Below are 13,938 nucleotides of genomic sequence, written 5' to 3' on the forward strand. Positions count from 1 at the left end.
TTATGAGAAAAAACGAGTATTTCCAACTTTGAGTTCCCTGCATTCACGTTTTAACTTTGTCTTAATAGATTTGAGACCAAAAGAAATTTTGACTGTTCATTTAAAAAAAATTAAGGACTTAACATTAAAAAAAAAAAACCAAATAATTGAAAAATGGACACAAAAAGTGCACCATGAAAAAACATGCATGATAAATGGAGCTTCCTTCATATCAGATTTTCATTTATTCTCCTACAAACTGGAAAGAAAATACTGAGACTTACCTAACTTAAGCCATTCAGCCAGTAACTCTTGAAAAGCTGTGCTACTTTTCTCACAATGTCTTCTCTGTAACCCGCCTCCTGTTTTGGGGACATATAGCAACTCTTCTAAAAACATATGAACTGGGGCGGCTCGGTGGTTCAGAAGGCTAGGTGTAGACTTCAGCTCAGGTCATGATGTCACAGTTTGTGAGTTGGAGCCACATGTAGGGCTCAGCCCTGACAGCTCAGAGCCTGGAGCCTGCTTCAGATTCTGTGTCTCCCTCTCTCTCTCTCTGCCCCTCCCCTGCTTGTGTTCTCTCTCTCCCTTTCTCTCAAAAATAAATAAATAAACATTTGAAAAAACATGAATAAATATGCTATAAGGAGTGATAATGCAACTTTGTCATTAAAATCTTTTTTAATGTTTATTTTTGAGAGAGAGACAGAGACAGAGACAGAGACAGAGAGACAGAGCAAGAGTGGGGAAGGGACAGAGAGAGAGGAGACACAGAATCCAAAGCAGGCTCCAGGCTCTGAGCAGTCAGCACAGAGCCCAACAGGGCTTGAACCCACAAACCATGAGATCATGACCTGAACCAAAGTCAGATGCTTAACCAACAGCCATCCAGGCACCCTATCAACTTGATCATTTTAGACAAAGACATGCCAACCAATTTGCTAAACAGTTTCAGCTCTTTACTTGGCTCCAAAGGTGTTTTTCTGTTTTGCAATTGTATTTTTTTTTTATTTTTTTTATTTTTTTTCAAACGTTTATTTATTTTTGGGACAGAGAGAGACAGAGCATGAACGGGTGAGGGGCAGAGAGAGAGGGAGACACAGAATCGGAAACAGGCTCCAGGCTCTGAGCCATCAGCCCAGAGCCCGACGCAGGGCTCGAACTCACGGACCGTGAGATCGTGACCTGGTTGAAGTCGGACGCTTAACCGACTGCGCCACCCAGGCGCCCCTGCAATTGTATTTATTTTTAAAGACTTTATTTTTAAGTAATCTCTACACCCAGGGTGGGGCTCGAACTTACAACCCCGAGATCAAGAGTCACATGCTCTAGGGGCGCCTGGGTGGCACAGTCGGTTAAGCGTCCGACTTCAGCCAGGTCACGATCTCGCGGTCCATGAGTTCGAGCCCCACGTCAGGCTCTGGGCTGATGGCTCAGAGCCTGGAGCCTGTTTCCGATTCTGTGTCTCCCTCTCTCTCTGCCCCTCCCCCGTTCATGCTCTGTTTCTCTCTGTCCCAGAAATAAAATAAAAACGTTGAAAAAGAAAAAAATTAAAAAAAAGAGTCACATGCTCTACCGACTGAGCCAGCCAGGTGCCTCTATAAATTTATTTTTAAGTTTAATTTGACTTCAAGATAACCATGAGTTCCTAAAAGCTTGAAAACTCAGTGAAAGCCAGGGCACAGAAAGAACACATGTTCCAAAAATAACTTCCTCATCACATTCCTCCACCAAAATGAGTGGGAAAAGGCACCGATGTGCCATTTTAACCCAGGGACAGGCCCAGCAGTCACTGGGAAAGCTCATCAATAGATGACAAGTCAGCAGTGTTGGCACTTATGTTTTGGGCAACGGTTAGCCATGAACACCAATGAACTCTGCAAATGGCTGCAGAGCATGAAACTCAAACGTGCACTTACGAAGCAGATAGGGCTGGGCACAGCCGTCCTGCATCTCTCTAGCCTCAGGCATTAGTATGGCTGGTAGTCACCATGACTTCAAAGAGTAAGAGACGAAATGTAGACTGGTCAAATCACATACACTGGGCTATGGAGCAAGACAGTATGTGTCGTGTGGAAGGCCACAGTTCCGGAGCCTGGCTGAATCGGAACCCCCGATTGGCTACCAGACTGGGCAAGTTACAGAAGGTTTTTGTGTGTCAGTTTTCTCATCTGTAGAACAGGAACAGTAGCAATGCCCATCACACTGAGTGGCTATGAGGATTAAATGTGTTATTTCAAGCCTCTGCACAGACCACGGTGCCAGGAACATAATAAGCATCGAGTGAAGTCAACTACCATCATTCACGTAAAGGAAAGTGGAGTGTCAAAGCAAATACACACCAAGTCTGATTTTTAAACTCTCGATAATTAAGGCCTTCAAAATGCCATTTACACCCATCACAAATTTTCTTTCTCTTGAAAAAAACATTCAATTGAAAAAAAAAACAAACCACAAATTCAAGGGCGCCTGGGTAGCTCAGTCGGTTAAGCTCTCCATTTCAGTTCAGGTCACGATCTCATCGTTCAGGAGTTTGAGCCCTACATTGGGCTCTGAAATGAAAGTGTGGAGCCTGCTTGGAATTCTCTCTCTCTCCCTCTCTCTCTGCTCCTCCCCTACTCATGCTCTCTATGAATTAAAAATAAATTAATTAAAATAAATAAAATTAATTAATTAAAATAAATAAATTTTTTAAGAACCACTTAGCTTTTCTTGATTCTCCACCATAAACTTCCCATGGTTGTTACTCTGAAATAAAACAGAATGAGTGTCAGACTAGTAGATGCTGTCTGCGTGTCTCCTATCACCTGGTTACCATCAGCCTGATCATCTCAGTCCATTCTAATGTGCACAGCAGGCCAGAGGCCTGGGGAATTACCATCCTTCAGAAGAAGCCCTTAACCAGTGGGAACGGGTGTATAAATACCCTGGGTTCCTCACCCCCTGGGTGGGATAGCTCTGAGGCATGTGCCCTATGCTGGCTCCCAGGGTTCCCCAGCAGGACTGAACACCAGTTGCCCGTGGGGGTAGCTTGCTGACAACACAGCTTCGGTGACCTCTTACCTTCCCTGTGTCACTTCCCCACCTTCCTACTATACTGTTTTGTCTGGCACAAATGATCTGTGTTAGCTATCCCAAATAAACCACTGAGCCCAAGTCTTATCTGATTCTGGGGGAAACTCCAACTAAGACAACCAGCAATACAAACACACAATCTACAAAAATGTGTTTTAAAACATATTTGTCCTGAAATTTAAAAAAATTATTGGGGCACCTGGGTGGCTCAGTCAGCTGAGCACCAGACTCTTGATTTTGGCTCAGGTCATAATCTCATGGTTCATTAGATCAAGTCCCACGTTGGGCTCTGCGCTGAGTGTGGAGCCTGATTAAGATTTTCTCTCTCTCTCTCTCTCTCTCTCTCTCTCTCTCCCCTCTTCCCCTTTCCCCTGCATGCGTGCACTCAATTTCTCTCTTTTTCTCAAAAAACAATATATATATTAATGCACACCAAGCAAATTTCTCAAGAAATTCCAACTTATTCATGGAATTTGTTTTGAGCTTTAGATATTTAATGGTTTCTGAAGAACTTTTTACTTCTTTTTAAAAACCTTTGGCTCACAAATGCTATCACACAGTGAACATTTCTTTTCTTTATTTCAGTCTCATTTGAGACTGAGAGAACAGCTTTGACCTTGTTTAGAGTCACTTGAACTCTGTGGGCTCCAAGCTAACTTTTTCTCTCACACCCCAAGCTCCATTTACTGCCAACAAAACATGACTTTCTGGTTCAAATAAAAATACTTTTGAAAAGCCTTATAAAAAGGTTTATAAGATGTGTTGGTGTTTCAAATGGATCTGAGGTGTATAAATGAATCAGGAACACAGATTAAGTTTCCTTTGAAATATAGTTTCCAAAAGAAAGGAGTCCTTGGGAGAAAATATTTATGAGGATTTACTGCTTTGTTTTGTTTGTTTGCTTGTTGTTTTACTTAAAACAGTTAAGGGAGTGCCGAAAATTTCTCTTCAGTAAAATTACCCTTGAATTATCTTTAAATTTCTTTTTTTTAATGTTTATTTTTGAAAGAGACAGAGACACAGTGTGAGCAGGGGATGGGCAGAGAGACAGAGAGAGGGAGACACAGAATCCAAAGCAGGCTCCAGGCTCTGAGCCGTCAGCACAGAGCCCAATGCAGGGCTCGAACCCACGGACCGTGAGATCATGACCTGAGCTGAAGTCAGACTCTCAACTGACTGAACAACTCACCCCTGCTTTGAATTATCTTTAAATTGCTGTTTAGAGACAACCATTTCTCTGGAGAATAAATATTTAAAGTTCTTGCTACTTAGAGAACCAAATTCTTGAGTTTCTGTCAATCCAAAAAAATTGTTTTAATGTTCTTAAATCAAATGTCTTTAAGGATTATGCATTTAACACAAACAGATTTCAACATATGTTTACATTTATGCCAAATTTATAAGGTCATTGGTATTACAGTTCATAAAAAAATCATTTGAAAGAAAGATTGAACTCTCTTTACTTTTAATTAAAATTCATTTGCTTGCTTTCCATTGAAGTTAATGATTTTGGTAAATCATTATCATATTCAAGTGTCTCTCTATTTTAAACACTTCATACTAATTAAATATGCACCAAAGAGAGATTTTTTAAAAATTTGTTTTTAATGTTTATTTATTTTTGAGAGAGAGACAGAGTGTGAGCAGGGGAGGGACAGAGAGAGATGGAGACAGAGAATCTGAAGCAGGCTCCAGGCTCTGAGCTGTTAGCACAGAGCCCATTGTGGGGCTCGAACCCACGAACCGTGAGATCATGATGTGAGCCGAAGTTGGACTTTTAACCGAGCCACCCAGGCACCCCACAGAGAGATTTTGTTAAAAATTCCTTTGCCTATGCACAACTAGGCTAATAAAAAAATTCTGTAGAGATTTAAAGAACTCGCTTTCATAACCTATGAGATACAGTAAACACATTTAGAACTGAGAAAAAATTCATTATAAATGATACTACATATGCCTGGTCCTCAAGTATTTTAAATTAATTTGCTTTGATAAAAATGTACAGCAGTAGGTTTCTGGGTAAAGTATTTATTAAGTGCATTGCCTTTTGGTTATTTGTAATATTTTGCCTCATAATTTGAATAGCCTCTTATTTAAGAAGAAAAACACGTACAGTAATTTTTTTTCAGTACTAATCTTTTTTCTTTAAATAACATACTGTTATTCCTTCCCACAAACAAATCCTAGTCTTTAAATAGTTGTCCTTTCTCCTTTCTAGTTATATCTCAGTGGCAATCTCTCTATTCTCTTCCCCCTGCACGCGCACGCGCGCGCGCGCACACACACACACACACACACACGTGTGCACATGCTCCAGTATTTCTGTCTTTGCATCTATTTCTGTGTCTCTTTCTGGCTTCCTTTCTGATTCTTTCCCTCTACCCTACTCCCTGCCTTCCCCTATGTCTCCCTCTCTATGAAATCTACTCTTCAGAATTAAAACACAAATAAAATAATTCATTAATTTGCCAAAATTATGTTTATAAAACAGAGCAAGCAAGAAAGAAAATCAGTCACCTTTGTATCAAGAGAACAGCGACTGCTGCCATAGGAGAACGTGCAGGAGCTCTTGTTTACGTGATAATTTAAAATGTTAAATGTGAGTTTAAGTTCTGCATTATGCCTCTTAGAGGGGTGTTTACCTATTAAAGATAAACTTGTTTATCTGAGGTGAAATGCAAGATTAAAAAATTCAGATGTCTATGAAATACAAACACAATTTCATTTATTTATGATCACGAACATGCTGTAATCAAAGCAGAACTCATTATTCAGTGATCATTCGATTCATTGTGACATGTGTTTCCTCCAGCAAGAGAGGGAAAGGAGGTGAAACTTGCAGCAGAGAATGACAGAACATTTAGGAAACAGAGTTTTATTTGTTCTTCTGTTGGGAGAGCTAATTACTCATCGATTTGAGACCTAATGTCTTGATGAACATATATTGATTGAGCCTGATTATTTCCTGCAATGTCAGAAACATTCACACATATTTGTGTTACTACCAAAGCTATGTAATTTATTGGTGGGCACTAATGGCTTTAATGAAGTCAGAAAGCTTCAAGTGCAGAAGTAATGAAAGGAAGATTGCAATCAGTGAATTGTCTAATTCTTCATTCCAGCTACAAATATTAGCCTATTTTGACTCATTAGCTGTGTTCCTGTTTATATCATGATTCATTTACATAAAAAGGTCTGTTTAAATTACACCAGTATCTAGTGCCCTGGTCAAATTCAGAAAACCAAGGGAAAGTGGGGTCCGAGCCCCTGAGACAGATTTAAATGTGTAGTTGGACTGGCGAGAAATACAAGCTAACTAGTGAAATCTGCAACAAATGGCGGCCTCAGCCTTAGCCGTGTTGGCCCTGTTGAATGTGCCACATTCTTCCAGTCTCATGGCCTTTGAACTGGCCATTTCCTCTGCCTGGGATGCTCCTTCACAGGTACATGCACAGTTCTCTGCTCAAATGTCTTGACAGACATTTGATATGACATTTGATCTCAGACATCATGCCTTCCTGACACCCAATATCAAATATATAAATTAGCATGCCCATCTTTTATTGTGTTCTGAGCTTCATATCTTCACTGACCTGGTCCATATTTATATTTTCAATGATTATATGTCTTATCCACTAGCATTTACTTAGTTCTTTTTTGTTTACTGCTTTCCTAGAAGAGTGTCTGGAGGGATTAAATATTTGTTGATTTGACTAGAAGGTAATTGTGAAGTATTAACATCATTTATTTTGGCTAATATCTCAATATCATGCAGGTCACTATGAGAAATGAAAGATATGATTCTTTTTTTTTTTTTTTTTTTTTTTCAACGTTTATTCACCTTTGGGACAGAGAGAGACAGAGCATGAACGGGGGAGGGGCAGAGAGAGAGGGAGACACAGAATCGGAAACAGGCTCCAGGCTCTGAGCCATCAGCCCAGAGCCTGACGCGGGGCTCGAACTCACGGACACGCGAGATCGTGACCTGGCTGAAGTCGGACGCCTAACCGACTGCGCCACCCAGGCGCCCCTATGATTCTTTTTTTAAAGATGCTTATAATCTTTTTGTTGGTAAAAGCCTGTCACACATTGTATTAGTTATCCGTTGCTGTGTAACAAATTACCCCAGAACATTAGTAACTTCAAACAATGAACATTTATTATCACACACAGTTTCTGTGCATCAGGAATTGAGGAGTGCTTAGCTGGGTGTTTCTGGCTCAGAGTGTCTCATGGGGTTGCAGTCAAGATACTGGCCTGGGCTGTAGTCATCTGAAGGCTTGACTGGTGCCGGATCATCACTTCCAGAAGAGCTTAGTCAGGTGGCTGTCAAGTTAGTGCTGATGTTGGCAGAAGGCTTCAGTTCCACCACTTGGACCTCTTTTAAGGCTGCTTGAGTGTCCTCATGACATGCGGTTGACTACTTCTGGATGAGTGATCCAAAAAGAGAATAAAGTGGAAGCCACAATGTCTTTTATGACCCAGCCTTGGAGGTCAGAGTCTGTCATGTTTGAGATATTTTGATGGTTACACAGGCGAACCCTGTTCAGTGTGGAAGGAGCCAAACAAGAGTGTGAACACCAGGTGAGAATCATCTTAGAGACTGGCTACCACACAGGAAATAAATAATGACATATACATGCCCATGTGTAATTAAGTGCTCCATGGTAAAAACATTCAAGGTTCAATTGATTTTGAGAATGTAGACTTATATAATTAGAAAGGCTAAGTTGGATGGCAAATTTAACCCTCATTTGGGCAAGGGTGTTTAAACATTTATAAACAATATTTATTAAGGCCCTGTTTTCTGTGCTAGGACCACAGATTATGAATAAAGCCCAGACTCTGGGAAGGGAGTACTCATAGTCCATTGTGTGGAAGGTCATAATTTTGGAGCAATAATCATTTTGAATGAATTTAAATACATTTTGCAGGGCAAGAATTATCATCCAAAACCAGTTTTTCTCTGGGCACTAAAAATAAAAATTACAGATACACAAAATAAGCACATATGTGGATGGAAAATAAAAGTCTTCATGTTCTTATTATAAGCCATTTCAATTTAATACAAGAAAGGTGGATTTTAGGAATCATCACCTAAGTAATCTAACATCAAAAACTCACCAATCGTGATTATAATACACCAGCAGAAGCCATGTGACTACCTTAATAGAAGTATTCAGTGAAAACTGGTCTATTCTCTCAAGCACCTCGATTTCCCTACTCCTCCCAAATTGGAATGTAACTTCCTAGATTTTTAATTTTATCAGCCGACCAAAACGACCAATGACTCTGCCCTAGTATTTGTCACAATGATTGACCAAAAGGACATCTAATGTCTAAATCAAGTGACCATTGTTTCTTTTCACATTTGCTCATTACCTGGTTTATTATTCTTATCTCAGTCACCTTTCAGCCTGAGTCTATGGCCTATGTTAATGCTAGTCTTCAGCCTTCTCTAAGGAATTAGAAAAAAAAAAAAAAAAACAAAAACCTACCATCTCATAGTCATTTAGTCGATGTTCTTTAAGACAGAGATTAACCCAACGCACTGTTTTAAGTAACATAAAATTCAAGTAGAAACCAAACCCCAGTCTAGCAGAGAAATAGACACACACCTCTGGTGGAAGATAATAGATGATAGCCACAAAAAGCCTTGCAACTGTGTAGACACTCTGACTTACTAATTCCTCTTCTAGAAAAGAGTTGAAAGAAAAGGTACACAAAGATAAAATGATAAGGATGTTCATGACAGAGTGGTTTATAATTGTATAATTAAAAATCTGGAGGGGCACCTGGATGGCTCAGTCAGTTAAGCGTCCAACTTTGGCTCAAGTCATGATCTTGAGGTTTGTGACTTTGAGCCCCATGTCGGGCTCTGTGCTGACTCTCAGAGCCTGGAGCCTGCTTCGGATTCTGCATCTCCCTCTCTCCCTGCACCTCCCCCACTCATGCTCATTTTCTCTCTCTCTCTCTCTCTCTCAAAATAATAAACATTAAAAAAAAATTTTTTTTTAATTTTTTTTTTCAACGTTTTTATTTATTTTTGGGACAGAGAGAGACAGAGCATGAACGGGGGAGGGGCAGAGAGAGAGGGAGACACAGAATCGGAAACAGGCTCCAGGCTCTGAGCCATCAGCCCAGAGCCCGACACGGGGCTCGAACTCACGGACCGCGAGATCGTGACCTGGCTGAAGTCGGACGCTTAACCGACTGCGCCACCCAGGCGCCCCTAAAAAATTTTTTTAATTAGAAAAAAAAGAAAAGAAAATGTGAAAACAAATTAAACATCCATCAAGAGAGTATTTTGTTGTATGGATAAAAATACAATGCAATCCTTAAAAATCATGTTGTAGAACAATATCTCATGGCATGGGACTACATTCACAATATATGGTTAAGAGAAAAAGGCTATGGAAATAACTATGTGGTTGTTGCTCCTTATGTGCATTTAAGAGTACATATTTATTTGGAAATAAGATTGTAAGAAATTTTTAAATGTCACCAGTGATTTATCTGTAGTTGGTGGAATTGCAGGTGATCTGGATTTTCTTATTGGAATTTTCTCTTACTCTTGTTCCTCTGCTATCTCCAGGACAACATGCCTGGGCTAGCGTGTTGCAAGATGACAGGTGGTGCATAAAGCAGAGCTTAGTTGCCCCATTTCCCCATCTAAGACTGTTAGCTGGTCCTCGATAGGTAAGTGAGCCCACCTAGTATGAGCCACAGAAGAACCACACCTGAGTAGACCCACAACTGCCCACAGACAGACAAGTGAGATCACCTGAAAGTAGCCAAATTGGCTGAACTTTTCAGGCTCCCAAGCTAAGAGACGTGCTTTGTTGTTTGCCATTGGCATTTTGTGGTCACCTACTACCCTGCATCACTGTCGCGATAGATAACGGATAGAGCTAGAGCTTGTCAGGGTTTGGGGAACTGAAATCAAAAGGCAACAACCACCTGAGATTCAGTCCAAAGGTGCTTGAGTATAGAGCTTGTTAGAAAACATTTTTGAACAGGCTAGACCAGCAGAAAGTTCAACATCAATCTAAAAATAGAACTGCCATTCTCACATGTGCGAGGCACTATGCTATGGTCTGGGTGGGTCACAAGTGGAAGGACATGTAGGCCCTACCTCCTGGAGCTCACAACCGCAATAGCGGGAATTTCCGGACCCAGATGCCGCTCTCAGAGAGTTAGCAGCAATTGTATTAGTACACTACAGCACCAAAGAGCTTCAATTTGCTGAAGTTGGTTAAAAATGCATTAGCTCTTCTCCAACATGATTCTGAAAGCACAGTAAAATCAAAAAGTCTGTTCAGCTGCCCGATGAACTTGAAGTAATGAGGTCTATAAGCTGACTTGAACAGAAGAAAATGATATTAAGCTTTCATGGAGGACAAATGAAAGTATCTACCTGTAACCTTGCTGACAGCCAGAGACCCTTTGCCATTTAAAACTCTGCTGCTGTGGTGCATTATTCCCAGGCAGCTGAGAGTTTAATAAGACTTCGCAGAGACACCTAACCTTCCGGTCCCCGGCTGCCTGCTGGCAACCCTAAGGCACTCACTGTGGAAGCTGACAATCCGAGCTAACATCAGGGCACGGATTTCCTCAGACACAGGGGCACAGGTTGGCATAGCAATGTCTGCCTGCTGCCCCTCCGTGCATGCAAATCGCACAATGGTCTGGTTCCAAGCTGGTCATGGTGCCCAGCACCCCTGGGTGTTTGATCTTGGAGATTGTGGTGGTCACCGCTCTTCATCATTGCACTAACCTGGCTCCCCTGCTGAATGAAGAGCTGCCATTTAGTGTGATATACAAGGCTTTCCTTGAGCAAAGCCCAACCTGCCTGGTCCAGCCTTAACTCCCAATATTCTTCGTATCACACCCTCCACCCCCTGCACTCTGGTTACTCGGCTTAGGTATTTGCTGTTCCTGCTTTTCCCACCTTTGTGCTTTGTTCAGACTGTGACTTTCATCGTCTCCAGCCAGCCCACTCTTCCACCTTCCAATTCTGGCTTTGCTTCACAGGTCTCTCCCCAACTAGACTGTAAAAATAGTAGTGATACTTACATAACATGCAATGTGCCAGGAACTTTGCTAGGCACCTTGCCCATCTTAACTCATTTTATTCTGTTCAACAACTCTAGGAGATGAGTGTTATTACTATTATTATCATCACCATCATCCCAATTCTCAGATGAAGAAAGTGAGGCTAAAGCAAACTGCTCAAAGTCAGAATCAGCTCCACAGGTTTGGAGATCATGTGTGTCTTGTTCACTGTTGTATTACTAGCGCTTCGCCTGAAACCTGGCCCATAGTATTGAGTGAAGGAATGAATAAAATGCCACCATGAAGCTGTGTCTGCAGTCAGAATTAATCTTCCTCTCCTCTCCTTTCACAGGTCTACTCCAGTACTTAACACGTAAGTACCTAACACATAACCTCGTAAGGTTGGACCCCCATTTCCAAATAATCTGCACTTTCACACTTCTCTGTACATCCACACCTAACCCTCCTTTGCTTGGAAGAAGTCAGGCTTTCATAGATAAGGTAGTTTCCAGCTCTGGTGTTGCCTGAGAGCAGCTGCTGCTGAGAGATGAAATTAGGAGTCCATGGGGGAGGTGGAAGAAAGACCGTTGGCGGTAGTTGGAGGCTGTGTGGCCAGTCCTCTACCCTGAAGAAGCACAAGGCTGCTCCCCTCTGCAGTGAAAGGGCTCCAAGAGCTTGCTGGCGCATTTAGAACTCCTATCCAAGAGGAGTGTCCCTTGCCAACCTCCCCTTCTGTGCCTCCCACACTTTGGCTTCATCACCGTAGCAGGGGAAGTTATGGAGGTCACGGAGGAACAGGGGGTGATGGATTGCAGCCAGGAGACTCAACAGGAAGTGGAGAGCATAAATGATGGTGATCCCATACAGGACCTGGGGTCTGATCCAATTGTATTGGTAAAAGCATGGAGTCCCCTTAGGTCAAGACCTTATGGGGTTTAAAGATCAGGTGTCATTGTCATTGGCCCTCTCCGCAATTCAAGAGGAACCAAAGCAGGGCTTGAGTGGGGAGCCCTAGTTCTGGCTTAACTCCCTCCATGAATAGCTGTTGGCAGCTGAGGGCTAAAGCTGTCTGTAGACGTCAGACTCCGTAGGGTGGTTTCTCACTTCTGGCAGGGGGCACCTGAGACTGAAGGAATCGTTTTAAAGGATTTTGTAATTATTGACTCTCAGCTATCTAGAAAGAGAACTCCCTTCTGCTTTTAGACATTCCATCTTCAAATGCATTTTCTGCTTTGTGGAGCACCTATATTTATTTACATTCTTCCATCTCTAGATTGTAAGCTCCAGAAGAGAGGAGCATGACCATACTCATATTTCTCTTCTGCCTGCTCCTTTCCCTCTGCAAACTGCAAGAGGCTTGTTGTACAAAATTTTAAATCTATGTAATTTAATTGTATGTCATTATAAGCAAGTGTCATTGCCAAAATAGACTAACTCTGGCCATATATTTTGTTGAGCTTTCTGGCTTTCCAAAGGTCTTTGGAGCCAGGGCCTAAATTCCAACTTGCTGGAGGAGGGCATGCTGAAATACAACCCGTGCTCCCTGTGAAAGGCATCCATACGTTTATTGGAAAGCATCTAAAATGCCACAGAATCTGCCACTACTCATCAATACTGAGACTCCCCCCACCCCTTTTCTTTTTTAACAGAATGAAGAAAACAAGGTGATTTAAAGCCATAGTTAAAATTCAACAGTGAGGGGCGCCTGGGTGGCTCAGCGATTAAGGGTCCAACTTCAGCTCAGGTCATGATCTTGAGGTTCGTGAGTTCAAGCCCTATGTCGGGCTCTGTGCTGACAGCTCAGAGCCTGGAGCCTGCTTCGGATTCTGTGTCTCCCTCACTCTCTGCCCCTCCCCTGCTCATGCTCTGTCTCTCTCTCCTTCAAAAATAAATAAACATTAAAAAAAGTTAAATTTAACAGTGAGATAGATGTCCCTTAAAAGACAGACATTGCTGTTAACACGCTCATCAGAGAGAGGGTCACATGCCGCCAGTGATGGTTTCCAAAACTTAATTTTAAAAAAGAGAAAAAAAAATTCTGATATTGATGACGGTAGATGGAGAGATACAAGAGTAAGACAAGTGATCATTTCAAATGCATAATTACATTTTATCTCAATAATTAATTGCAGTGTACTTAAGCACATACTCAGTTTCCTTCAGAAAGAATAAATAGAAGATAAAGTTGATTTACAGAGCATTTTCACATAAAATCTCATTTATTCCTCACAACAATGCTTTTGTTTAGATAGTTCCATCCTCATTTTACATAGGAGGAAACTAGATGATCATTCCACCACCCACCTAGTAACCACATCATTAAACAGTATAGACAGTTATAAAGGGAATGGGATCTGAACAAACAGAAATGTACTCAAATTCTGGCCTTTCCATTTATTGGTCATGTGACTTAGGCAAGTTGGTAAAATCTGAACCCAAAACTAGATTTAGCAACTTAAAATCCTTTGATACAATACCAAAAGGGTAAGGAAGACTTGGAAGACTTGAGGAACAGAAAGGGGATGGAAACATATGCACACTTTTTTTTTTCTTTTTTGGCCAAATGAGACATTTCACCATTATGGGCCTATTTACCTTTTGTAATTATTATAGAGTCTAGTGCTCGCTTCGGCAGCACATATACTAAAATTGGAACGATACAGAGAAGATTAGCATGGCCCCTGCGCAAGGATGACACGCAAATTCATGTAATTATTATAGAGTCTAAAAATACTTAAAAAAGAAGTGACCCACTCTTATGAACCCTTAGTGATATTTTGGTGGTGCTGGTATCCTACTAACTTATAATATCTCTATATATGCTGCCTC

General features: G+C 41.3%; 1 protein-coding gene and 1 non-coding gene across 2 annotated transcripts in view; one reads left to right on the top strand and one right to left on the bottom strand.

Annotated features, from left to right (window-relative positions):
* Positions 1-7,191: 7,191 nt before the first annotated feature.
* The window catches only part of ZCWPW2 (zinc finger CW-type and PWWP domain containing 2), a 154,916-nt gene continuing 148,169 nt past the window's right edge, over positions 7,192-13,938 (bottom strand). Inside the window, exon 11 of the mRNA XM_086720593.1 lies at positions 7,192-7,596. The gene's annotated coding sequence lies outside the window, so the exon portion shown is untranslated. The remainder of the gene's footprint in view (positions 7,597-13,938) is intronic.
* On the top strand, positions 13,729-13,835 carry LOC112850513 (U6 spliceosomal RNA). The gene has a single exon (XR_003222639.1). It is a non-coding gene; the product is annotated as a U6 spliceosomal RNA (small nuclear RNA).

This window comes from Puma concolor, chromosome C2 (genome assembly GCF_028749965.1).
Source record: "Puma concolor isolate L17-30 chromosome C2, mPumCon1.1.hap2, whole genome shotgun sequence".
In the NCBI taxonomy this organism is placed as follows: domain Eukaryota; kingdom Metazoa; phylum Chordata; class Mammalia; order Carnivora; family Felidae; genus Puma; species Puma concolor.